At 38.3% G+C, this 26,074-nt stretch overlaps 1 protein-coding gene across 2 annotated transcripts in view; it reads left to right on the forward strand.

The window, feature by feature from the left end:
* The window catches only part of LOC106606799 (uncharacterized), a 102,962-nt gene that overhangs the window by 35,435 nt on the left and 41,453 nt on the right, over positions 1-26,074 (forward strand). The window lies entirely within an intron of this gene.

A 26,074-nucleotide genomic window follows, 5' to 3' on the forward strand; every position in this document is an offset into this window, starting at 1 on the left:
TGTTATGATATGAGGGTAGGTTAGTGGTAGACATGTCTGTATGTAGTGTTATGATATGAGGGTAGGTTAGTGGTAGACATGTCTGTATGTAGTGTTATGATATGAGGGTAGGTTAGTGGTAGACATGTCTGTATGTAGTGTTATGATATGAGGGGTAGGTTAGTGTTATGATATGAGGGTAAGTTAGTGGTAGACATGTCTGTATGTAGTGTTATGATATGAGGGTAGGTTAGTGGTAGACATGTCTGTATGTAGTGTTATGATATGAGGGTAGGTTAGTGGTAGACATGTCTGTATGTAGTGTTATGAAATGAGGGTAGGTTAGTGGTAGACATGTCTGTATGTAGTGTTATGATATGAGGGGTAGGTTAGTGTTATGATATGAGGGTAAGTTAGTGGTAGACATGTCTGTATGTAGTGCTATGATATGAGGGTAGTTTAGTGGTAGACATGTCTGTATGTAGTGTTATGATATGAGGGTAGGTTAGTGGTAGACATGTCTGTATGTAGTGTTATGATATGAGGGGTAGGTTAGTGTTATGATATGAGGGTAAGTTAGTGGTAGACATGTCTGTATGTAGTGTTATGATATGAGGGTAGGTTAGTGGTAGACATGTCTGTATGTAGTGTTATGATATGAAGGGTAGGTTAATGTTATGATATGAGGGTAGGTTAGTGGTAGACATGTCTGTATGTAGTGTTATGATATGAGGGGTAGGTTAGTGGTCGACATGTCTGTATGTAGTGTTATGATATGAGGGTAGGTTAGTGGTAGACATGTCTGTATGTAGTATTATGATATGAGGGTAGGTTAGTGGTAGACATGTCTGTATGTAGTGTTATGATATGAGGGTAGGTTAGTGGTAGACATGTCTGTATGTAGTGTTATGATATGAGGGTAGGAAGGTGGTAGACATGTCTGTATGTAGTGTTATGATATGAGGGTAGGTTAGTGTTAGACATTTCTGTATGTAGTGTTATGATATGAGGGGTAGGTTAGTGTTATAATATGAGGGTAGGTTAGTGGTAGACATGTCTGTATGTAGTGTTATGATATGAGGGTAGGTTAGTGGTAGACATGTCTGTATGTAGTGTTATGATATGAGGGTAGGTTAGTGGTAGACATGTCTGTATGTAGTGTTATGATATGAGGGGTAGGTTAGTGTTATAATATGAGGGTAGGTTAGTGGTAGACATGTCTGTATGTAGTGTTATGATATGAGGGTAGGTTAGTGGTAGACATGTCTGAATGTAGTTTTATGATATGAGGGGTAGGTTAGTGTTAGACATGTCTGTATGCAGTGTTATGATATGAGGGTAGGTTAGTGGTAGACATGTTTGTATGTAGTGTTATGATATGAGGGTAGGTTAGTGGTAGACTGGTCTGTATGTAGTGTTATCATATGAGGGGTAGGTTAGTGTTATGATATGAGGGTAAGTTAGTGGTAAACATGTCTGTATGTAGTGTTATGATATGAGGGTAGGTTAGTGGTAGACATGTCTGTATGTAGTGTTATGATATGAGGGTAGGTTAGTGGTAGACATGTCTGTATGTAGTGTTATGATATGAGGGGTAGGTTAGTGTTATGATATGAGGGTAAGTTAGTGGTAGACATGTCTGTATGTAGTGTTATGATATGAGGGTAGGTTAGTGGTAGACATGTCTGTATGTAGTGTTATGATATGAGGGTAGGTTAGTGGTAGACATGTCTGTATGTAGTGTTATGAAATGAGGGTAGGTTAGTGGTAGACATGTCTGTATGTAGTGTTATGATATGAGGGGTAGGTTAGTGATATGATATGAGGGTAAGTTAGTGGTAGACATGTCTGTATGTAGTGCTATGATATGAGGGTAGTTTAGTGGTAGACATGTCTGTATGTAGTGTTATGATATGAGGGTAGGTTAGTGGTAGACATGTCTGTATGTAGAGTTATGATATGAGGGGTAGGTTAGTGTTATGATATGAGGGTAAGTTAGTGGTAGACATGTCTGTATGTAGTGTTATGATATGAGGGTAGGTTAGTGGTAGACATGTCTGTATGTAGTGTTATGATATGAGGGGTAGGTTAATGTTATGATATGAGGGTAGGTTAGTGGTAGACATGTCTGTATGTAGTGTTATGATATGAGGGGTAGGTTAGTGGTCGACATGTCTGTATGTAGTGTTATGATATGAGGGTAGGTTAGTGGTAGACATGTCTGTATGTAGTATTATGATATGAGGGTAGGTTAGTGGTAGACATGTCTGTATGTAGTGTTATGATATGAGGGTAGGTTAGTGTTAGACATTTCTGTATGTAGTGTTATGATATGAGGGTAGGTTAGTGTTATGATATGAGGGTAGGTTAGTGGTAGACATCTCTGTATGTAGTGTTATGATATGAGTGTTGGTTAGTGGTAGACATGTCTGTATGTAGTGTTATGATATGAGGGTAGGTTAGTGTTATGATATGAGGGTAGGTTAGTGTTAGACATGTCTGTATGTAGTGTTATGATATGAGAGTAGGTTAGTGGTAGACATGTCTGTATGTAGTGTTATGATATGAGGGGTACGTTAGTGTTATAATATGAGGGTAGATTAGTGGTAGACATGTCTGTATGTTGTGTTATGATATTAGGGTAGGTTAGTGGTAGACATGTCTGTATGTAGTGTTATGATATGAGGGTAGGTTAGTGGTAGACATCTCTGTATGTAGTGTTATGATATGAGGGTAGGTTAGTGTTAGACATTTCTGTATGTAGTGTTATGATATGAGGGTATGTTAGTGTTATGATATGAGGGTAGGTTAGTGGTAGACATGTCTGTATGTAGTGTTATGATATGAGGGTAGGTTAGTGGTAGACATGTCTGTATGTAGTGTTATGATATGAAGGGTAGGTTAGTGTTATGATATGAGGGTAAGTTAGTGGTAGACATGTCTGTATGCAGTGTTATGATATGAGGGTAGGTTAGTGGTAGACAAGTCTGAATGTAGTTTTATGATATGAGGCGTAGGTTAGTGTTAGACATGTCTGTATGCAGTGTTATGATATGAGGGTAGGTTAGTGGTAGACATGTTTGTATGTAGTGTTATGATATGAGGGTAGGTTAGTGGTAGACATGTCTGTATGTAGTATTATGATATGAGGGTAGGTTAGTGGTACTCATGCCTGTTTGTAGTGTTTTGATATGAGGGTAGGTTAGTGTTATGATATGAGGGTAGGTTAGTGGTAGACATGTCTGAATGTAGTGTTATGATATGAGGGTAGGTTAGTGGTAGACATGTCTGTATGTAGTGTTATGATATGAGGGTAGGTTAGTGGTAGACATGCCTGTTTGTAGTGTTTTGATATGAGGGTAGGTTAGTGTTATGATATGAGGGTAGGTTAGTGGTAGACATGTCTGTATGTAGTGTTATGATATGAGGGTAAGTTAGTGGTAGACATGTCTGTATGTAGTGTTATGATATGAGGGTAGGTTAGTGGTAGACATGTCTGTATGTAGTGTTATGATATGAGGGGTAGGTTAGTGGTCGACATGTCTGTATGTAGTGTTATGATATGAGGGTAGGTTAGTGGTAGACATGTCTGTATGTAGTATTATGATATGAGGGTAGGTTCATGGTAGACATGTCTGTATGTAGTGTTATGATATGAGGGTAGGTTAGTGGTAGACATGTCTGTATGTAGTGTTATGATATGAGGGTAGGTTAGTGGTAGACATGTCTGTATGTAGTGTTATGATATGAGGGTAGGTTAGTGTTAGACATTTCTGTATGTAGTGTTATGATATGAGGGTAGGTTAGTGTTATGATATGAGGGTAGGTTAGTGGTAGACATGTCTGTATGTAGTGTTCTGATATGAGGGGTAGGTTAGTGGTGGACATGTCTGTATGTAGTGTTATGATATGAGGGGTAGGTTAGTGTTATAATATGAGGGTAGGTTAGTGGTAGACATGTCTGTATGTAGTGTTATGATATGAGGGTAGGTTATTGGTAGACATGTCTGAATGTAGTTTTATGATATGAGGGGTAGGTTAGTGTTAGACATGTCTGTATGCAGTGTTATGATATGAGGGTAGGTTAGTGGTAGACATGTTTGTATGTAGTGTTATGATATGAGGGTAGGTTAGTGGTAGACATGTCTGTATGTAGTGTTATGATATGAGGGGTAGGTTAGTGTTATAATATGAGGGTAGATTAGTGGTAGACATGTCTGTATGCAGTGTTATGATATGAGGGTAGGTTAGTGGTAGACATGCCTGTTTGTAGTGTTTTGATATGAGGGTAGGTTAGTGTTATGATATGAGGGTAGGTTAGTGGTAGACATGTCTGTATGTAGTGTTATGATATGAGGGTAGGTTAGTGGTAGACATGCCTGTTTGTAGTGTTTTGATATGAGGGTAGGTTAGTGTTATGATATGAGGGTAGGTTAGTGGTAGACATGTCTGTATGTAGTGTTATGATATGAGGGTAAGTTAGTGGTAGACATGTCTGTATGTAGTGTTATGATATGAGGGTAGGTTAGTGGTAGACATGTCTGTATGTAGTGTTATGATATGATATGAGGGGTAGGTTAATGTTATGATATGAGGGTAGGTTAGTGGTAGACATGTCTGTATGTAGTGTTATGATATGAGGGGTAGGTTAGTGGTCGACATGTCTGTATGTAGTGTTATGATATGAGGGTAGGTTAGTGGTAGACATGTCTGTATGTAGTGTTATGATATGAGGGTAGGTTAGTGTTATGATATGAGGGTAAGTTAGTAGTAGACATGTCTGTATGTAGTGTTATGATATGAGGGTAGGTTAGTGGTAGACATGTCTGTATGTAGTGTTATGATATGAGGGGTAGGTTAATGTTATGATATGAGGGTTGGTTAGTGGTAGACATGTCTGTATGTAGTGTTATGATATGAGGGGTAGGTTAGTGGTCGACATGTCTGTATGTAGTGTTATGATATGAGGGTAGGTTAGTGGTAGACATGTCTGTATGTAGTATTATGATATGAGGGTAGGTTAGTGGTAGACATGTCTATATGTAGTGTTATGATATGAGGGTAAGTTAGTGGTAGACATGTCTGTATGTAGTGTTATGATATGAGGGTAGGTTAGTGGTAGACATGTCTGTATGTAGTGTTATGATATGAGGGTAGGTTAGTGTTAGACATTTCTGTATGTATTGTTATGATATGAGGGTAGGTTAGTGTTATGATATGAGGGTAGGTTAGTGGTAGATATGTCTGTATGTAGTGTTATGATATGAGGGTAGGTTAGTGGTAGACATGTCTGTATGTAGTGTTATGATATGAGGGGTAGGTTAGTGTTATAATATGAAGGTAGGTTAGTGGTAGACATGTCTGTATGTAGTGTTATGATATGAGGGTAGGTTAGTGGTAGACATGTCTGAATGTAGTTTTATGATATGAGGGGTAGGTTAGTGTTAGACATGTCTGTATGCAGTGTTATGATATGAGGGTAGGTTAGTGGTAGACATGTTTGTATGTAGTGTTATGATATGAGGGTAGGTTAGTGGTAGACTGGTCTGTATGTAGTGTTATGATATGAGGGGTAGGTTAGTGTTACGATATGAGGGTAAGTTAGTGGTAAACATGTCTGTATGTAGTGTTATGATATGAGGGTAGGTTAGTGGTAGACATGTCTGTATGTAGTGTTATGATATGAGGGGTAGGTTAGGGTTAGACATGTCTGTATGTAGTGTTATGATATGAGGGTAGGTTAGTGGTAGACATGCCTGTTTGTAGTGTTTTGATATGAGGGTAGGTTAGTGTTATGATATGAGGGTAGGTTAGTGGTAGACATGTCTGTATGTAGTGTTATGATATGAGGGTAGGTTAGTGGTAGACATGTCTGTATGTAGTGTTATGATATGAGGGTAGGTTAGTGGTAGACATGTCTGTATGTAGTGTTATGATATGAGGGTAGGTTAGTGGTAGACATGTCTGTATGTAGTGTTATGATATGAGGGGTAGGTTAGTGTTATGATATGAGGGTAAGTTAGTGGTAGACATGTCTGTATGTAGTGTTATGATATGAGGGTAGGTTAGTGGTAGACATGTCTGTATGTAGTGTTATGATATGAGGGTAGGTTAGTGGTAGACATGTCTGTATGTAGTGTTATGAAATGAGGGTAGGTTAGTGGTAGACATGTCTGTATGTAGTGTTATGATATGAGGGGTAGGTTAGTGTTATGATATGAGGGTAAGTTAGTGGTAGACATGTCTGTATGTAGTGCTATGATATGAGGGTAGTTTAGTGGTAGACATGTCTGTATGTAGTGTTATGATATGAGGGTAGGTTAGTGGTAGACATGTCTGTATGTAGTGTTATGATATGAGGGGTAGGTTAGTGTTATGATATGAGGGTAAGTTAGTGGTAGACATGTCTGTATGTAGTGTTATGATATGAGGGTAGGTTAGTGGTAGACATGTCTGTATGTAGTGTTATGATATGAAGGGTAGGTTAATGTTATGATATGAGGGTAGGTTAGTGGTAGACATGTCTGTATGTAGTGTTATGATATGAGGGGTAGGTTAGTGGTCGACATGTCTGTATGTAGTGTTATGATATGAGGGTAGGTTAGTGGTAGACATGTCTGTATGTAGTATTATGATATGAGGGTAGGTTAGTGGTAGACATGTCTGTATGTAGTGTTATGATATGAGGGTAGGTTAGTGGTAGACATGTCTGTATGTAGTGTTATGATATGAGGGTAGGAAGGTGGTAGACATGTCTGTATGTAGTGTTATGATATGAGGGTAGGTTAGTGTTAGACATTTCTGTATGTAGTGTTATGATATGAGGGGTAGGTTAGTGTTATAATATGAGGGTAGGTTAGTGGTAGACATGTCTGTATGTAGTGTTATGATATGAGGGTAGGTTAGTGGTAGACATGTCTGTATGTAGTGTTATGATATGAGGGTAGGTTAGTGGTAGACATGTCTGTATGTAGTGTTATGATATGAGGGGTAGGTTAGTGTTATAATATGAGGGTAGGTTAGTGGTAGACATGTCTGTATGTAGTGTTATGATATGAGGGTAGGTTAGTGGTAGACATGTCTGAATGTAGTTTTATGATATGAGGGGTAGGTTAGTGTTAGACATGTCTGTATGCAGTGTTATGATATGAGGGTAGGTTAGTGGTAGACATGTTTGTATGTAGTGTTATGATATGAGGGTAGGTTAGTGGTAGACTGGTCTGTATGTAGTGTTATCATATGAGGGGTAGGTTAGTGTTATGATATGAGGGTAAGTTAGTGGTAAACATGTCTGTATGTAGTGTTATGATATGAGGGTAGGTTAGTGGTAGACATGTCTGTATGTAGTGTTATGATATGAGGGTAGGTTAGTGGTAGACATGTCTGTATGTAGTGTTATGATATGAGGGGTAGGTTAGTGTTATGATATGAGGGTAAGTTAGTGGTAGACATGTCTGTATGTAGTGTTATGATATGAGGGTAGGTTAGTGGTAGACATGTCTGTATGTAGTGTTATGATATGAGGGTAGGTTAGTGGTAGACATGTCTGTATGTAGTGTTATGAAATGAGGGTAGGTTAGTGGTAGACATGTCTGTATGTAGTGTTATGATATGAGGGGTAGGTTAGTGATATGATATGAGGGTAAGTTAGTGGTAGACATGTCTGTATGTAGTGCTATGATATGAGGGTAGTTTAGTGGTAGACATGTCTGTATGTAGTGTTATGATATGAGGGTAGGTTAGTGGTAGACATGTCTGTATGTAGAGTTATGATATGAGGGGTAGGTTAGTGTTATGATATGAGGGTAAGTTAGTGGTAGACATGTCTGTATGTAGTGTTATGATATGAGGGTAGGTTAGTGGTAGACATGTCTGTATGTAGTGTTATGATATGAGGGGTAGGTTAATGTTATGATATGAGGGTAGGTTAGTGGTAGACATGTCTGTATGTAGTGTTATGATATGAGGGGTAGGTTAGTGGTCGACATGTCTGTATGTAGTGTTATGATATGAGGGTAGGTTAGTGGTAGACATGTCTGTATGTAGTATTATGATATGAGGGTAGGTTAGTGGTAGACATGTCTGTATGTAGTGTTATGATATGAGGGTAGGTTAGTGTTAGACATTTCTGTATGTAGTGTTATGATATGAGGGTAGGTTAGTGTTATGATATGAGGGTAGGTTAGTGGTAGACATCTCTGTATGTAGTGTTATGATATGAGTGTTGGTTAGTGGTAGACATGTCTGTATGTAGTGTTATGATATGAGGGTAGGTTAGTGTTATGATATGAGGGTAGGTTAGTGTTAGACATGTCTGTATGTAGTGTTATGATATGAGAGTAGGTTAGTGGTAGACATGTCTGTATGTAGTGTTATGATATGAGGGGTACGTTAGTGTTATAATATGAGGGTAGATTAGTGGTAGACATGTCTGTATGTTGTGTTATGATATTAGGGTAGGTTAGTGGTAGACATGTCTGTATGTAGTGTTATGATATGAGGGTAGGTTAGTGGTAGACATCTCTGTATGTAGTGTTATGATATGAGGGTAGGTTAGTGTTAGACATTTCTGTATGTAGTGTTATGATATGAGGGTATGTTAGTGTTATGATATGAGGGTAGGTTAGTGGTAGACATGTCTGTATGTAGTGTTATGATATGAGGGTAGGTTAGTGGTAGACATGTCTGTATGTAGTGTTATGATATGAAGGGTAGGTTAGTGTTATGATATGAGGGTAAGTTAGTGGTAGACATGTCTGTATGCAGTGTTATGATATGAGGGTAGGTTAGTGGTAGACAAGTCTGAATGTAGTTTTATGATATGAGGCGTAGGTTAGTGTTAGACATGTCTGTATGCAGTGTTATGATATGAGGGTAGGTTAGTGGTAGACATGTTTGTATGTAGTGTTATGATATGAGGGTAGGTTAGTGGGAGACATGTCTGTATGTAGTATTATGATATGAGGGTAGGTTAGTGGTACTCATGCCTGTTTGTAGTGTTTTGATATGAGGGTAGGTTAGTGTTATGATATGAGGGTAGGTTAGTGGTAGACATGTCTGAATGTAGTGTTATGATATGAGGGTAGGTTAGTGGTAGACATGTCTGTATGTAGTGTTATGATATGAGGGTAGGTTAGTGGTAGACATGCCTGTTTGTAGTGTTTTGATATGAGGGTAGGTTAGTGTTATGATATGAGGGTAGGTTAGTGGTAGACATGTCTGTATGTAGTGTTATGATATGAGGGTAAGTTAGTGGTAGACATGTCTGTATGTAGTGTTATGATATGAGGGTAGGTTAGTGGTAGACATGTCTGTATGTAGTGTTATGATATGAGGGGTAGGTTAGTGGTCGACATGTCTGTATGTAGTGTTATGATATGAGGGTAGGTTAGTGGTAGACATGTCTGTATGTAGTATTATGATATGAGGGTAGGTTCATGGTAGACATGTCTGTATGTAGTGTTATGATATGAGGGTAGGTTAGTGGTAGACATGTCTGTATGTAGTGTTATGATATGAGGGTAGGTTAGTGGTAGACATGTCTGTATGTAGTGTTATGATATGAGGGTAGGTTAGTGTTAGACATTTCTGTATGTAGTGTTATGATATGAGGGTAGGTTAGTGTTATGATATGAGGGTAGGTTAGTGGTAGACATGTCTGTATGTAGTGTTCTGATATGAGGGGTAGGTTAGTGGTGGACATGTCTGTATGTAGTGTTATGATATGAGGGGTAGGTTAGTGTTATAATATGAGGGTAGGTTAGTGGTAGACATGTCTGTATGTAGTGTTATGATATGAGGGTAGGTTATTGGTAGACATGTCTGAATGTAGTTTTATGATATGAGGGGTAGGTTAGTGTTAGACATGTCTGTATGCAGTGTTATGATATGAGGGTAGGTTAGTGGTAGACATGTTTGTATGTAGTGTTATGATATGAGGGTAGGTTAGTGGTAGACATGTCTGTATGTAGTGTTATGATATGAGGGGTAGGTTAGTGTTATAATATGAGGGTAGATTAGTGGTAGACATGTCTGTATGTAGTGTTATGATATGAGGGTAGGTTAGTGGTAGACATGTCTGTATGTAGTGTTATGATATGAGGGTAGGTTAGTGGTAGACATCTCTGTATGTAGTGTTATGATATGAGGGTAGGTTAGTGTTAGACATTTCTGTATGTAGTGTTATGATATGTGGGTATGTTAGTGTTATGATATGAGGGTAGGTTAGTGGTAGACAAGTCTGAATGTAGTTTTATGATATGAGGCGTAGGTTAGTGTTAGACATGTCTGTATGCAGTGTTATGATATGAGGGTAGGTTAGTGGTAGACATGTCTGTATGTAGTGTTATGATATGAGGGTAGGTTAGTGGTAGACATCTCTGTATGTAGTGTTATGATATGAGGGTAGGTTAGTGTTAGACATTTCTGTATGTAGTGTTATGATATGTGGGTATGTTAGTGTTATGATATGAGGGTAGGTTAGTGGTAGACAAGTCTGAATGTAGTTTTATGATATGAGGCGTAGGTTAGTGTTAGACATGTCTGTATGCAGTGTTATGATATGAGGGTAGGTTAGTGGTAGACATGTTTGTATGTAGTGTTATGATATGAGGGTAGGTTAGTGGTAGACATGCCTGTTTGTAGTGTTTTGATATGAGGGTAGGTTAGTGTTATGATATGAGGGTAGGTTAGTGGTAGACATGTCTGTATGTAGTGTTATGATATGAGGGTAAGTTAGTGGTAGACATGTCTGTATGTAGTGTTATGATATGAGGGTAGGTTAGTGGTAGACATGTCTGTATGTAGTGTTATGATATGAGGGGTAGGTTAGTGGTCGACATGTCTGTATGTAGTGTTATGATATGAGGGTAGGTTAGTGGTAGACATGTCTGTATGTAGTATTATGATATGAGGGTAGGTTCATGGTAGACATGTCTGTATGTAGTGTTATGATATGAGGGTAGGTTAGTGGTAGACATGTCTGTATGTAGTGTTATGATATGAGGGTAGGTTAGTGGTAGACATGTCTGTATGTAGTGTTATGATATGAGGGTAGGTTAGTGTTAGACATTTCTGTATGTAGTGTTATGATATGAGGGTAGGTTAGTGTTATGATATGAGGGTAGGTTAGTGGTAGACATGTCTGTATGTAGTGTTCTGATATGAGGGGTAGGTTAGTGGTGGACATGTCTGTATGTAGTGTTATGATATGAGGGGTAGGTTAGTGTTATAATATGAGGGTAGGTTAGTGGTAGACATGTCTGTATGTAGTGTTATGATATGAGGGTAGGTTATTGGTAGACATGTCTGAATGTAGTTTTATGATATGAGGGGTAGGTTAGTGTTAGACATGTCTGTATGCAGTGTTATGATATGAGGGTAGGTTAGTGGTAGACATGTTTGTATGTAGTGTTATGATATGAGGGTAGGTTAGTGGTAGACATGTCTGTATGTAGTGTTATGATATGAGGGGTAGGTTAGTGTTATAATATGAGGGTAGATTAGTGGTAGACATGTCTGTATGTAGTGTTATGATATGAGGGTAGGTTAGTGGTAGACATGTCTGTATGTAGTGTTATGATATGAGGGTAGGTTAGTGGTAGACATCTCTGTATGTAGTGTTATGATATGAGGGTAGGTTAGTGTTAGACATTTCTGTATGTAGTGTTATGATATGTGGGTATGTTAGTGTTATGATATGAGGGTAGGTTAGTGGTAGACATGTCTGTATGTAGTGTTATGATATGAGGGTAGGTTAGTGGTACACATGTCTGAATGTAGTGTTATGATATGAGGGTAGGTTAGTGGTAGACATGTCTGTATGTAGTGTTATGATATGAGGGTAGGTTAGTGGTAGACATGCCTGTTTGTAGTGTTTTGATATGAGGGTAGGTTAGTGTTATGATATGAGGGTAGGTTAGTGGTAGACATGTCTGTATGTAGTGTTATGATATGAGGGTAAGTTAGTGGTAGACATGTCTGTATGTAGTGTTATGATATGAGGGTAGGTTAGTGGTAGACATGTCTGTATGTAGTGTTATGATATGAGGGGTAGGTTAGTGGTCGACATGTCTGTATGTAGTGTTATGATATGAGGGTAGGTTAGTGGTAGACATGTCTGTATGTAGTATTATGATATGAGGGTAGGTTCATGGTAGACATGTCTGTATGTAGTGTTATGATATGAGGGTAGGTTAGTGGTAGACATGTCTGTATGTAGTGTTATGATATGAGGGTAGGTTAGTGGTAGACATGTCTGTATGTAGTGTTATGATATGAGGGTAGGTTAGTGTTAGACATTTCTGTATGTAGTGTTATGATATGAGGGTAGGTTAGTGTTATGATATGAGGGTAGGTTAGTGGTAGACATGTCTGTATGTAGTGTTCTGATATGAGGGGTAGGTTAGTGGTGGACATGTCTGTATGTAGTGTTATGATATGAGGGGTAGGTTAGTGTTATAATATGAGGGTAGGTTAGTGGTAGACATGTCTGTATGTAGTGTTATGATATGAGGGTAGGTTATTGGTAGACATGTCTGAATGTAGTTTTATGATATGAGGGGTAGGTTAGTGTTAGACATGTCTGTATGCAGTGTTATGATATGAGGGTAGGTTAGTGGTAGACATGTTTGTATGTAGTGTTATGATATGAGGGTAGGTTAGTGGTAGACATGTCTGTATGTAGTGTTATGATATGAGGGGTAGGTTAGTGTTATAATATGAGGGTAGATTAGTGGTAGACATGTCTGTATGTAGTGTTATGATATGAGGGTAGGTTAGTGGTAGACATGTCTGTATGTAGTGTTATGATATGAGGGTAGGTTAGTGGTAGACATCTCTGTATGTAGTGTTATGATATGAGGGTAGGTTAGTGTTAGACATTTCTGTATGTAGTGTTATGATATGTGGGTATGTTAGTGTTATGATATGAGGGTAGGTTAGTGGTAGACAAGTCTGAATGTAGTTTTATGATATGAGGCGTAGGTTAGTGTTAGACATGTCTGTATGCAGTGTTATGATATGAGGGTAGGTTAGTGGTAGACATGTTTGTATGTAGTGTTATGATATGAGGGTAGGTTAGTGGTAGACATGCCTGTTTGTAGTGTTTTGATATGAGGGTAGGTTAGTGTTATGATATGAGGGTAGGTTAGTGGTAGACATGTCTGTATGTAGTGTTATGATATGAGGGTAAGTTAGTGGTAGACATGTCTGTATGTAGTGTTATGATATGAGGGTAGGTTAGTGGTAGACATGTCTGTATGTAGTGTTATGATATGAGGGGTAGGTTAGTGGTCGACATGTCTGTATGTAGTGTTATGATATGAGGGTAGGTTAGTGGTAGACATGTCTGTATGTAGTATTATGATATGAGGGTAGGTTCATGGTAGACATGTCTGTATGTAGTGTTATGATATGAGGGTAGGTTAGTGGTAGACATGTCTGTATGTAGTGTTATGATATGAGGGTAGGTTAGTGGTAGACATGTCTGTATGTAGTGTTATGATATGAGGGTAGGTTAGTGTTAGACATTTCTGTATGTAGTGTTATGATATGAGGGTAGGTTAGTGTTATGATATGAGGGTAGGTTAGTGGTAGACATGTCTGTATGTAGTGTTCTGATATGAGGGGTAGGTTAGTGGTGGACATGTCTGTATGTAGTGTTATGATATGAGGGGTAGGTTAGTGTTATAATATGAGGGTAGGTTAGTGGTAGACATGTCTGTATGTAGTGTTATGATATGAGGGTAGGTTATTGGTAGACATGTCTGAATGTAGTTTTATGATATGAGGGGTAGGTTAGTGTTAGACATGTCTGTATGCAGTGTTATGATATGAGGGTAGGTTAGTGGTAGACATGTTTGTATGTAGTGTTATGATATGAGGGTAGGTTAGTGGTAGACATGTCTGTATGTAGTGTTATGATATGAGGGGTAGGTTAGTGTTATAATATGAGGGTAGATTAGTGGTAGACATGTCTGTATGTAGTGTTATGATATGAGGGTAGGTTAGTGGTAGACATGTCTGTATGTAGTGTTATGATATGAGGGTAGGTTAGTGGTAGACATCTCTGTATGTAGTGTTATGATATGAGGGTAGGTTAGTGTTAGACATTTCTGTATGTAGTGTTATGATATGTGGGTATGTTAGTGTTATGATATGAGGGTAGGTTAGTGGTAGACATGTCTGTATGTAGTGTTATGATATGAGGGTAGGTTAGTGGTACACATGTCTGTATGTAGTGTTATGATATGAGGGTAGGTTAGTGTTAGACATGTCTGTATGTAGTGTTATGATATGAGGGTAGGTTAGTGTTATGGTATGAGGGTAGGTTAGTGGTAGACATGTTTGTATGTAGTGTTATGAGATGAGGGGTAGGTTAGTGGTAGACATGTCTGTATGTAGTGTTATGATATGAGGGGTAGGTTAGTGGTAGACATGTCTGTATGTAGTGTTATGATATGAGGGTAGGTTAGTGGTAGACATGTCTGTATGTAGTGTTATGCTATGAGGGTAGGTTAGTGTTATGATTTTGGGGGTAGGTTAGTGGTAGACATGTCTGTATGTAGTGTTATGATATGAGGGTAGGTTAGTGGTAGACATGTCTGTATGTAGTGTTATGATATGAGGGTAGGTTAGTGGTAGACATGTCTGTTTGTAGTGTTATGATATGTGGGGTAGGTTAGTGTTATGATATGAGGGTAAGTTAGTGGTAGACATTTCTGTATGTAGTGTTATGATATGAGGGTAGGTTAGTGGTAGACATGTCTGTATGTAGTGTTATGATATGAGGGGTAGGTTAGTGTTAGACATGTCTGTATGTAGTGTGATGATATGAGGGTAGGTTAGTGGTCGACATGTCTGTTTGTAGTGTTATGATATGTGGGGTAGGTTAGTGTTATGATATTAGGGTAGGTTAGTGGTAGACATGTCTGTATGTAGTGTTATGATATGAGGGGTAGGTTAGGGTTAGACATGTCTGTATGTAGTGTTATGATATGAGGGTAGGTTAGTGGTAGACATGCCTGTTTGTAGTGTTATGATATGAGGGTAGATTAGTGTTATGATATGAGGGTAGGTTAGTGGTAGACATGTCTGTATGTAGTGTTATGATATGCGGGTATGTTAGTGGTAGACATGTCTGTATGTAGTGTTATGATATGAGGGTTAGTTAGTGTTAGACATGTCTGTATGTAGTGTTATGATATGAGGGTAGGTTAGTGGTAGACATGTCAGTATGCAGTGTTATGATATGAGGGGTAGGTTAGTGTTAGACATGTTTGTATGTAGTGTTATGATATGAGGCTATGTTAGTGGTAGACATGTCTGTATGTAGTGTTATGATATGAGGGTAGGCTGGTGGTAGACATGTCTGTATGTAGTATTATGATATGAGGGTAGGTTAGTGGTAGACATGTCTGTATATAGTGTTATGATATGAGGGTAGGTTAGTGTTAGACATGTCTGTATGTAGTGTTATGATATGAGGGGTAGTTTAGGGTTAGACATGTCTGTATGTAGTGTTATGATATGAGGGTAGGTTAGTGGTAGACATGCCTGTTTGTAGTGTTATGATATGAGGGTAGGTTAGTGTTATGATATGAGGGTAAGTTAGTGGTAGACATGTCTGTATGTAGTGTTATGATATGAGGGTTGGTTAGTGGTAGACATGTCTGTATGTAGTGTTATGATATGAGGGGTAGGTTAGTGTTAGACATGTTTGTATGTAGTGTTATGATATGAGGCTAGGTTAGTGGTAGACATGTCTGTATGTAGTGTTATGATATGAGGGGTAGGTTAGTGTTATAATATGAGGGTAAGTTAGTGGTAGACATGTCTGTATGTAGTGTTATGATATGAGGGTAGGTTAGTGGTAGACATGTCTGTATATAGTGTTATGATATGAGGGGTAGGTTAGTGTTATAATATGAGGATAAGTTAGTGGTAGACATGTCTGTATGTAGTGTTATGTAATGAGGGTAGGTTAGTGGTAGACATGTCTGTATGTAGTGTTATGATATGAGGGTAGGTTAGTGGTAGACATCTCTGTATGTAGTGTTATGATATGAGGGTAGGTTAGTGTTAGACATTTCTGTATGTAGTGTTATGATATGTGGGTATGTTAGTGTTATGATATGAGGGTAGGTTAGTGGTAGACATGTCTGTATGTAGTGTTATGATATGAGGGTAGGTTAGTGGTAGACATGTCTGTATGCAGTGTTATGATATGAGGGTAGATTAGTGGTAGACATGTCTGTATGTAGTGTTATGATATGAAGGGTAGGTTAGTGTTATGATATGAGGGTAAGTTAGTGGTAGACATGTCTGTATGCAGTTTTATGATATGAGGGTAGGTTAGTTGTAGACAAGTCTGAATGTAGTTTTATCATATGAGGGGTAGGTTAGTGTTAGACATGTCTGTATGCAGTGTTATGATATGAGGGTAGGTTAGTGGTAGACATGTCTGTATATAGTGTTATGATATGAGGGGTAGGTTAGTGTTATAATATGAGGATAAGTTAGTGGTAGACATGTCTGTATGTAGTGTTATGTAATGAGGGTAGGTTAGTGGTAGACATGTATGTATGTAGTGTTATGATATGAGGGGTAGGTTAGTGTTATAATATGAGGATAAGTTAGTGGTAGACATGTCTGTATGTAGTGTTATGTAATGAGGGTAGGTTAGTGGTAGACATGTCTGTATGTAGTGTTATGATATGAGGGTAGGTTAGTGGTAGACATGTCTGAATGTAGTGTTATGATATGAGGGTAGGTTAGTGGTAGACATGTCTGTATGTAGTGTTATGATATGAGGGTAGGTTAGTGGTAGACATGCCTGTTTGTAGTGTTTTGATATGAGGGTAGGTTAGTGTTATGATATGAGGGTAGGTTAGTGGTAGACATGTCTGTATGTAGTGTTATGATATGAGGGTAAGTTAGTGGTAGACATGTCTGTATGTAGTGTTATGATATGAGGGTAGGTTAGTGGTAGACATGTCTGTATGTAGTGTTATGATATGAGGGGTAGGTTAGTGGTCGACATGTCTGTATGTAGTGTTATGATATGAGGGTAGGTTAGTGGTAGACATGTCTGTATGTAGTATTATGATATGAGGGTAGGTTCATGGTAGACATGTCTGTATGTAGTGTTATGATATGAGGGTAGGTTAGTGGTAGACATGTCTGTATGTAGTGTTATGATATGAGGGTAGGTTAGTGGTAGACATGTCTGTATGTAGTGTTATGATATGAGGGTAGGTTAGTGTTAGACATTTCTGTATGTAGTGTTATGATATGAGGGTAGGTTAGTGTTATGATATGAGGGTAGGTTAGTGGTAGACATGTCTGTATGTAGTGTTCTGATATGAGGGGTAGGTTAGTGGTGGACATGTCTGTATGTAGTGTTATGATATGAGGGGTAGGTTAGTGTTATAATATGAGGGTAGGTTAGTGGTAGACATGTCTGTATGTAGTGTTATGATATGAGGGTAGGTTATTGGTAGACATGTCTGAATGTAGTTTTATGATATGAGGGGTAGGTTAGTGTTAGACATGTCTGTATGCAGTGTTATGATATGAGGGTAGGTTAGTGGTAGACATGTTTGTATGTAGTGTTATGATATGAGGGTAGGTTAGTGGTAGACATGTCTGTATGTAGTGTTATGATATGAGGGGTAGGTTAGTGTTATAATATGAGGGTAGATTAGTGGTAGACATGTCTGTATGTAGTGTTATGATATGAGGGTAGGTTAGTGGTAGACATGTCTGTATGTAGTGTTATGATATGAGGGTAGGTTAGTGGTAGACATCTCTGTATGTAGTGTTATGATATGAGGGTAGGTTAGTGTTAGACATTTCTGTATGTAGTGTTATGATATGTGGGTATGTTAGTGTTATGATATGAGGGTAGGTTAGTGGTAGACAAGTCTGAATGTAGTTTTATGATATGAGGCGTAGGTTAGTGTTAGACATGTCTGTATGCAGTGTTATGATATGAGGGTAGGTTAGTGGTAGACATGTCTGTATGTAGTGTTATGATATGAGGGTAGGTTAGTGGTAGACATCTCTGTATGTAGTGTTATGATATGAGGGTAGGTTAGTGTTAGACATTTCTGTATGTAGTGTTATGATATGTGGGTATGTTAGTGTTATGATATGAGGGTAGGTTAGTGGTAGACAAGTCTGAATGTAGTTTTATGATATGAGGCGTAGGTTAGTGTTAGACATGTCTGTATGCAGTGTTATGATATGAGGGTAGGTTAGTGGTAGACATGTTTGTATGTAGTGTTATGATATGAGGGTAGGTTAGTGGTAGACATGCCTGTTTGTAGTGTTTTGATATGAGGGTAGGTTAGTGTTATGATATGAGGGTAGGTTAGTGGTAGACATGTCTGTATGTAGTGTTATGATATGAGGGTAAGTTAGTGGTAGACATGTCTGTATGTAGTGTTATGATATGAGGGTAGGTTAGTGGTAGACATGTCTGTATGTAGTGTTATGATATGAGGGGTAGGTTAGTGGTCGACATGTCTGTATGTAGTGTTATGATATGAGGGTAGGTTAGTGGTAGACATGTCTGTATGTAGTATTATGATATGAGGGTAGGTTCATGGTAGACATGTCTGTATGTAGTGTTATGATATGAGGGTAGGTTAGTGGTAGACATGTCTGTATGTAGTGTTATGATATGAGGGTAGGTTAGTGGTAGACATGTCTGTATGTAGTGTTATGATATGAGGGTAGGTTAGTGTTAGACATTTCTGTATGTAGTGTTATGATATGAGGGTAGGTTAGTGTTATGATATGAGGGTAGGTTAGTGGTAGACATGTCTGTATGTAGTGTTCTGATATGAGGGGTAGGTTAGTGGTGGACATGTCTGTATGTAGTGTTATGATATGAGGGGTAGGTTAGTGTTATAATATGAGGGTAGGTTAGTGGTAGACATGTCTGTATGTAGTGTTATGATATGAGGGTAGGTTATTGGTAGACATGTCTGAATGTAGTTTTATGATATGAGGGGTAGGTTAGTGTTAGACATGTCTGTATGCAGTGTTATGATATGAGGGTAGGTTAGTGGTAGACATGTTTGTATGTAGTGTTATGATATGAGGGTAGGTTAGTGGTAGACATGTCTGTATGTAGTGTTATGATATGAGGGGTAGGTTAGTGTTATAATATGAGGGTAGATTAGTGGTAGACATGTCTGTATGTAGTGTTATGATATGAGGGTAGGTTAGTGGTAGACATGTCTGTATGTAGTGTTATGATATGAGGGTAGGTTAGTGGTAGACATCTCTGTATGTAGTGTTATGATATGAGGGTAGGTTAGTGTTAGACATTTCTGTATGTAGTGTTATGATATGTGGGTATGTTAGTGTTATGATATGAGGGTAGGTTAGTGGTAGACATGTCTGTATGTAGTGTTATGATATGAGGGTAGGTTAGTGGTACACATGTCTGAATGTAGTGTTATGATATGAGGGTAGGTTAGTGGTAGACATGTCTGTATGTAGTGTTATGATATGAGGGTAGGTTAGTGGTAGACATGCCTGTTTGTAGTGTTTTGATATGAGGGTAGGTTAGTGTTATGATATGAGGGTAGGTTAGTGGTAGACATGTCTGTATGTAGTGTTATGATATGAGGGTAAGTTAGTGGTAGACATGTCTGTATGTAGTGTTATGATATGAGGGTAGGTTAGTGGTAGACATGTCTGTATGTAGTGTTATGATATGAGGGGTAGGTTAGTGGTCGACATGTCTGTATGTAGTGTTATGATATGAGGGTAGGTTAGTGGTAGACATGTCTGTATGTAGTATTATGATATGAGGGTAGGTTCATGGTAGACATGTCTGTATGTAGTGTTATGATATGAGGGTAGGTTAGTGGTAGACATGTCTGTATGTAGTGTTATGATATGAGGGTAGGTTAGTGGTAGACATGTCTGTATGTAGTGTTATGATATGAGGGTAGGTTAGTGTTAGACATTTCTGTATGTAGTGTTATGATATGAGGGTAGGTTAGTGTTATGATATGAGGGTAGGTTAGTGGTAGACATGTCTGTATGTAGTGTTCTGATATGAGGGGTAGGTTAGTGGTGGACATGTCTGTATGTAGTGTTATGATATGAGGGGTAGGTTAGTGTTATAATATGAGGGTAGGTTAGTGGTAGACATGTCTGTATGTAGTGTTATGATATGAGGGTAGGTTATTGGTAGACATGTCTGAATGTAGTTTTATGATATGAGGGGTAGGTTAGTGTTAGACATGTCTGTATGCAGTGTTATGATATGAGGGTAGGTTAGTGGTAGACATGTTTGTATGTAGTGTTATGATATGAGGGTAGGTTAGTGGTAGACATGTCTGTATGTAGTGTTATGATATGAGGGGTAGGTTAGTGTTATAATATGAGGGTAGATTAGTGGTAGACATGTCTGTATGTAGTGTTATGATATGAGGGTAGGTTAGTGGTAGACATGTCTGTATGTAGTGTTATGATATGAGGGTAGGTTAGTGGTAGACATCTCTGTATGTAGTGTTATGATATGAGGGTAGGTTAGTGTTAGACATTTCTGTATGTAGTGTTATGATATGTGGGTATGTTAGTGTTATGATATGAGGGTAGGTTAGTGGTAGACAAGTCTGAATGTAGTTTTATGATATGAGGCGTAGGTTAGTGTTAGACATGTCTGTATGCAGTGTTATGATATGAGGGTAGGTTAGTGGTAGACATGTTTGTATGTAGTGTTATGATATGAGGGTAGGTTAGTGGTAGACATGCCTGTTTGTAGTGTTTTGATATGAGGGTAGGTTAGTGTTATGATATGAGGGTAGGTTAGTGGTAGACATGTCTGTATGTAGTGTTATGATATGAGGGTAAGTTAGTGGTAGACATGTCTGTATGTAGTGTTATGATATGAGGGTAGGTTAGTGGTAGACATGTCTGTATGTAGTGTTATGATATGAGGGGTAGGTTAGTGGTCGACATGTCTGTATGTAGTGTTATGATATGAGGGTAGGTTAGTGGTAGACATGTCTGTATGTAGTATTATGATATGAGGGTAGGTTCATGGTAGACATGTCTGTATGTAGTGTTATGATATGAGGGTAGGTTAGTGGTAGACATGTCTGTATGTAGTGTTATGATATGAGGGTAGGTTAGTGGTAGACATGTCTGTATGTAGTGTTATGATATGAGGGTAGGTTAGTGTTAGACATTTCTGTATGTAGTGTTATGATATGAGGGTAGGTTAGTGTTATGATATGAGGGTAGGTTAGTGGTAGACATGTCTGTATGTAGTGTTCTGATATGAGGGGTAGGTTAGTGGTGGACATGTCTGTATGTAGTGTTATGATATGAGGGGTAGGTTAGTGTTATAATATGAGGGTAGGTTAGTGGTAGACATGTCTGTATGTAGTGTTATGATATGAGGGTAGGTTATTGGTAGACATGTCTGAATGTAGTTTTATGATATGAGGGGTAGGTTAGTGTTAGACATGTCTGTATGCAGTGTTATGATATGAGGGTAGGTTAGTGGTAGACATGTTTGTATGTAGTGTTATGATATGAGGGTAGGTTAGTGGTAGACATGTCTGTATGTAGTGTTATGATATGAGGGGTAGGTTAGTGTTATAATATGAGGGTAGATTAGTGGTAGACATGTCTGTATGTAGTGTTATGATATGAGGGTAGGTTAGTGGTAGACATGTCTGTATGTAGTGTTATGATATGAGGGTAGGTTAGTGGTAGACATCTCTGTATGTAGTGTTATGATATGAGGGTAGGTTAGTGTTAGACATTTCTGTATGTAGTGTTATGATATGTGGGTATGTTAGTGTTATGATATGAGGGTAGGTTAGTGGTAGACATGTCTGTATGTAGTGTTATGATATGAGGGTAGGTTAGTGGTACACATGTCTGTATGTAGTGTTATGATATGAGGGTAGGTTAGTGTTAGACATGTCTGTATGTAGTGTTATGATATGAGGGTAGGTTAGTGTTATGGTATGAGGGTAGGTTAGTGGTAGACATGTTTGTATGTAGTGTTATGAGATGAGGGGTAGGTTAGTGGTAGACATGTCTGTATGTAGTGTTATGATATGAGGGGTAGGTTAGTGGTAGACATGTCTGTATGTAGTGTTATGATATGAGGGTAGGTTAGTGGTAGACATGTCTGTATGTAGTGTTATGCTATGAGGGTAGGTTAGTGTTATGATTTTGGGGGTAGGTTAGTGGTAGACATGTCTGTATGTAGTGTTATGATATGAGGGTAGGTTAGTGGTAGACATGTCTGTATGTAGTGTTATGATATGAGGGTAGGTTAGTGGTAGACATGTCTGTTTGTAGTGTTATGATATGTGGGGTAGGTTAGTGTTATGATATGAGGGTAAGTTAGTGGTAGACATTTCTGTATGTAGTGTTATGATATGAGGGTAGGTTAGTGGTAGACATGTCTGTATGTAGTGTTATGATATGAGGGGTAGGTTAGTGTTAGACATGTCTGTATGTAGTGTGATGATATGAGGGTAGGTTAGTGGTCGACATGTCTGTTTGTAGTGTTATGATATGTGGGGTAGGTTAGTGTTATGATATTAGGGTAGGTTAGTGGTAGACATGTCTGTATGTAGTGTTATGATATGAGGGGTAGGTTAGGGTTAGACATGTCTGTATGTAGTGTTATGATATGAGGGTAGGTTAGTGGTAGACATGCCTGTTTGTAGTGTTATGATATGAGGGTAGATTAGTGTTATGATATGAGGGTAGGTTAGTGGTAGACATGTCTGTATGTAGTGTTATGATATGCGGGTATGTTAGTGGTAGACATGTCTGTATGTAGTGTTATGATATGAGGGTTAGTTAGTGTTAGACATGTCTGTATGTAGTGTTATGATATGAGGGTAGGTTAGTGGTAGACATGTCAGTATGCAGTGTTATGATATGAGGGGTAGGTTAGTGTTAGACATGTTTGTATGTAGTGTTATGATATGAGGCTATGTTAGTGGTAGACATGTCTGTATGTAGTGTTATGATATGAGGGTAGGCTGGTGGTAGACATGTCTGTATGTAGTATTATGATATGAGGGTAGGTTAGTGGTAGACATGTCTGTATATAGTGTTATGATATGAGGGTAGGTTAGTGTTAGACATGTCTGTATGTAGTGTTATGATATGAGGGGTAGTTTAGGGTTAGACATGTCTGTATGTAGTGTTATGATATGAGGGTAGGTTAGTGGTAGACATGCCTGTTTGTAGTGTTATGATATGAGGGTAGGTTAGTGTTATGATATGAGGGTAAGTTAGTGGTAGACATGTCTGTATGTAGTGTTATGATATGAGGGTTGGTTAGTGGTAGACATGTCTGTATGTAGTGTTATGATATGAGGGGTAGGTTAGTGTTAGACATGTTTGTATGTAGTGTTATGATATGAGGCTAGGTTAGTGGTAGACATGTCTGTATGTAGTGTTATGATATGAGGGGTAGGTTAGTGTTATAATATGAGGGTAAGTTAGTGGTAGACATGTCTGTATGTAGTGTTATGATATGAGGGTAGGTTAGTGGTAGACATGTCTGTATATAGTGTTATGATATGAGGGGTAGGTTAGTGTTATAATATGAGGATAAGTTAGTGGTAGACATGTCTGTATGTAGTGTTATGTAATGAGGGTAGGTTAGTGGTAGACATGTCTGTATGTAGTGTTATGATATGAGGGTAGGTTAGTGGTAGACATCTCTGTATGTAGTGTTATGATATGAGGGTAGGTTAGTGTTAGACATTTCTGTATGTAGTGTTATGATATGTGGGTATGTTAGTGTTATGATATGAGGGTAGGTTAGTGGTAGACATGTCTGTATGTAGTGTTATGATATGAGGGTAGGTTAGTGGTAGACATGTCTGTATGCAGTGTTATGATATGAGGGTAGATTAGTGGTAGACATGTCTGTATGTAGTGTTATGATATGAAGGGTAGGTTAGTGTTATGATATGAGGGTAAGTTAGTGGTAGACATGTCTGTATGCAGTTTTATGATATGAGGGTAGGTTAGTTGTAGACAAGTCTGAATGTAGTTTTATCATATGAGGGGTAGGTTAGTGTTAGACATGTCTGTATGCAGTGTTATGATATGAGGGTAGGTTAGTGGTAGACATGTCTGTATATAGTGTTATGATATGAGGGGTAGGTTAGTGTTATAATATGAGGATAAGTTAGTGGTAGACATGTCTGTATGTAGTGTTATGTAATGAGGGTAGGTTAGTGGTAGACATGTATGTATGTAGTGTTATGATATGAGGGGTAGGTTAGTGTTATAATATGAGGATAAGTTAGTGGTAGACATGTCTGTATGTAGTGTTATGTAATGAGGGTAGGTTAGTGGTAGACATGTCTGTATGTAGTGTTATGATATGAGGGTAGGTTAGTGGTAGACATCTCTGTATGTAGTGTTATGATATGAGGGTAGGTTAGTGTTAGACATTTCTGTATGTAGTGTTATGATATGTGGGTATGTTAGTGTTATGATATGAGGGTAGGTTAGTGGTAGACATGTCTGTATGTAGTGTTATGATATGAGGGTAGGTTAGTGGTAGACATTTCTGTATGTAGTGTTATGATATGTGGGTATGTTAGTGTTATGATATGAGGGTAGGTTAGTGGTAGACATGTCTGTATGTAGTGTTATGATATGAGGGTAGGTTAGTGGTAGACATGTCTGTATGCAGTGTTATGATATGAGGGTAGATTAGTGGTAGACATGTCTGTATGTAGTGTTATGATATGAAGGGTAGGTTAGTGTTATGATATGAGGGTAAGTTAGTGGTAGACATGTCTGTATGCAGTTTTATGATATGAGGGTAGGTTAGTTGTAGACAAGTCTGAATGTAGTTTTATCATATGAGGGGTAGGTTAGTGTTAGACATGTCTGTATGCAGTGTTATGATATGAGGGTAGGTTAGTGGTAGACATGTTTGTATGTAGTGTTATGATATGAGGGTAGGTTAGTGGTAGACATGTCCGTATGTAGTGTTATGATATGAGGGGGAGGTTAGTGTTATGATATGAGGGTAAGTTAGTGGTAGACATGTCTGTATGTAGTGTTATGATATGAGGGTAGGTTAGTGGTAGACATGTCTGTATGTAGTGTTATGATATGAGGGGAAGGTTAATGTTATGATATGAGGGTAGGTTAGTGGTAGACATGTCTGTATGTAGTGTTATGATATGAGGGGTAGGTTAGTGGTCGACATGTCTGTATGTAGTGTTATGATATGAGGGTAGGTTAGTGGTAGACATGTCTGTATGTAGTATTATGATGTGAGGGTAGGTTAGTGGTAGACATGCCTGTTTGTAGTGTTTTGATATGAGGGTAGGTTAGTGTTGTGATATGAGGGTAGGTTAGTGGTAGACATGTCTGAATGTAGTGTTATGATATGAGGGTAGGTTAGGGTTAGACATGTCTGTATGTAGTGTTATGATATGAGGGTAGGTTAGTGTTAGACATGCCTGTTTGTAGTGTTTTGTAATGCGGGTAGGTTAGTGTTAGACATTTCTGTATGTAGTGTTAAGATATGAGGGTATGTTAGTGTTATGATATGAGGGTAGGTTAGTGGTAGACATGTCTGTATGTAGTGTTATGATATGAGGCTAGGTTAGTGGTAGACATGTTTGTATGTAGTGTTATGCTATGAGGGTAGGTTAGTGTTATGATATGAGGGTAGGTTAGTGGTAGATATGTCTGTATGTAGTGTTATGATATGATGGTAGGTTAGTGTTAGACATGTCTGTATGTAGTGTTATGATATGAGGGGTAGGTTAATGTTATGATTTGAGGGTAGGTTAGTGGTAGACATGTCTGTATGTAGTGTTATGATATGAGGGTAGGTTAGTGGTAGACATGTCTGTATGTAGTGTTATGATATGAGGGGTAGGTTAGTGTTATGATATGAGGGTAAGTTAGTGGTAGACATGTCTGTATGCAGTGTTATGATATGAGGGTAGGTTAGTGGTAGACAAGTCTTTATGTAGTGTTATGATATGAGGGGTAGGTTAGTGTTAGACATGTCTGTATGTAGTGTTATGAGATGAGGGTAGGTTAGAGGTAT

This window comes from Salmo salar, chromosome 02 (assembly GCF_965601325.2).
Source record: "Salmo salar chromosome 02, fSalSal1, whole genome shotgun sequence".
Lineage (NCBI taxonomy): Eukaryota > Metazoa > Chordata > Actinopteri > Salmoniformes > Salmonidae > Salmo > Salmo salar.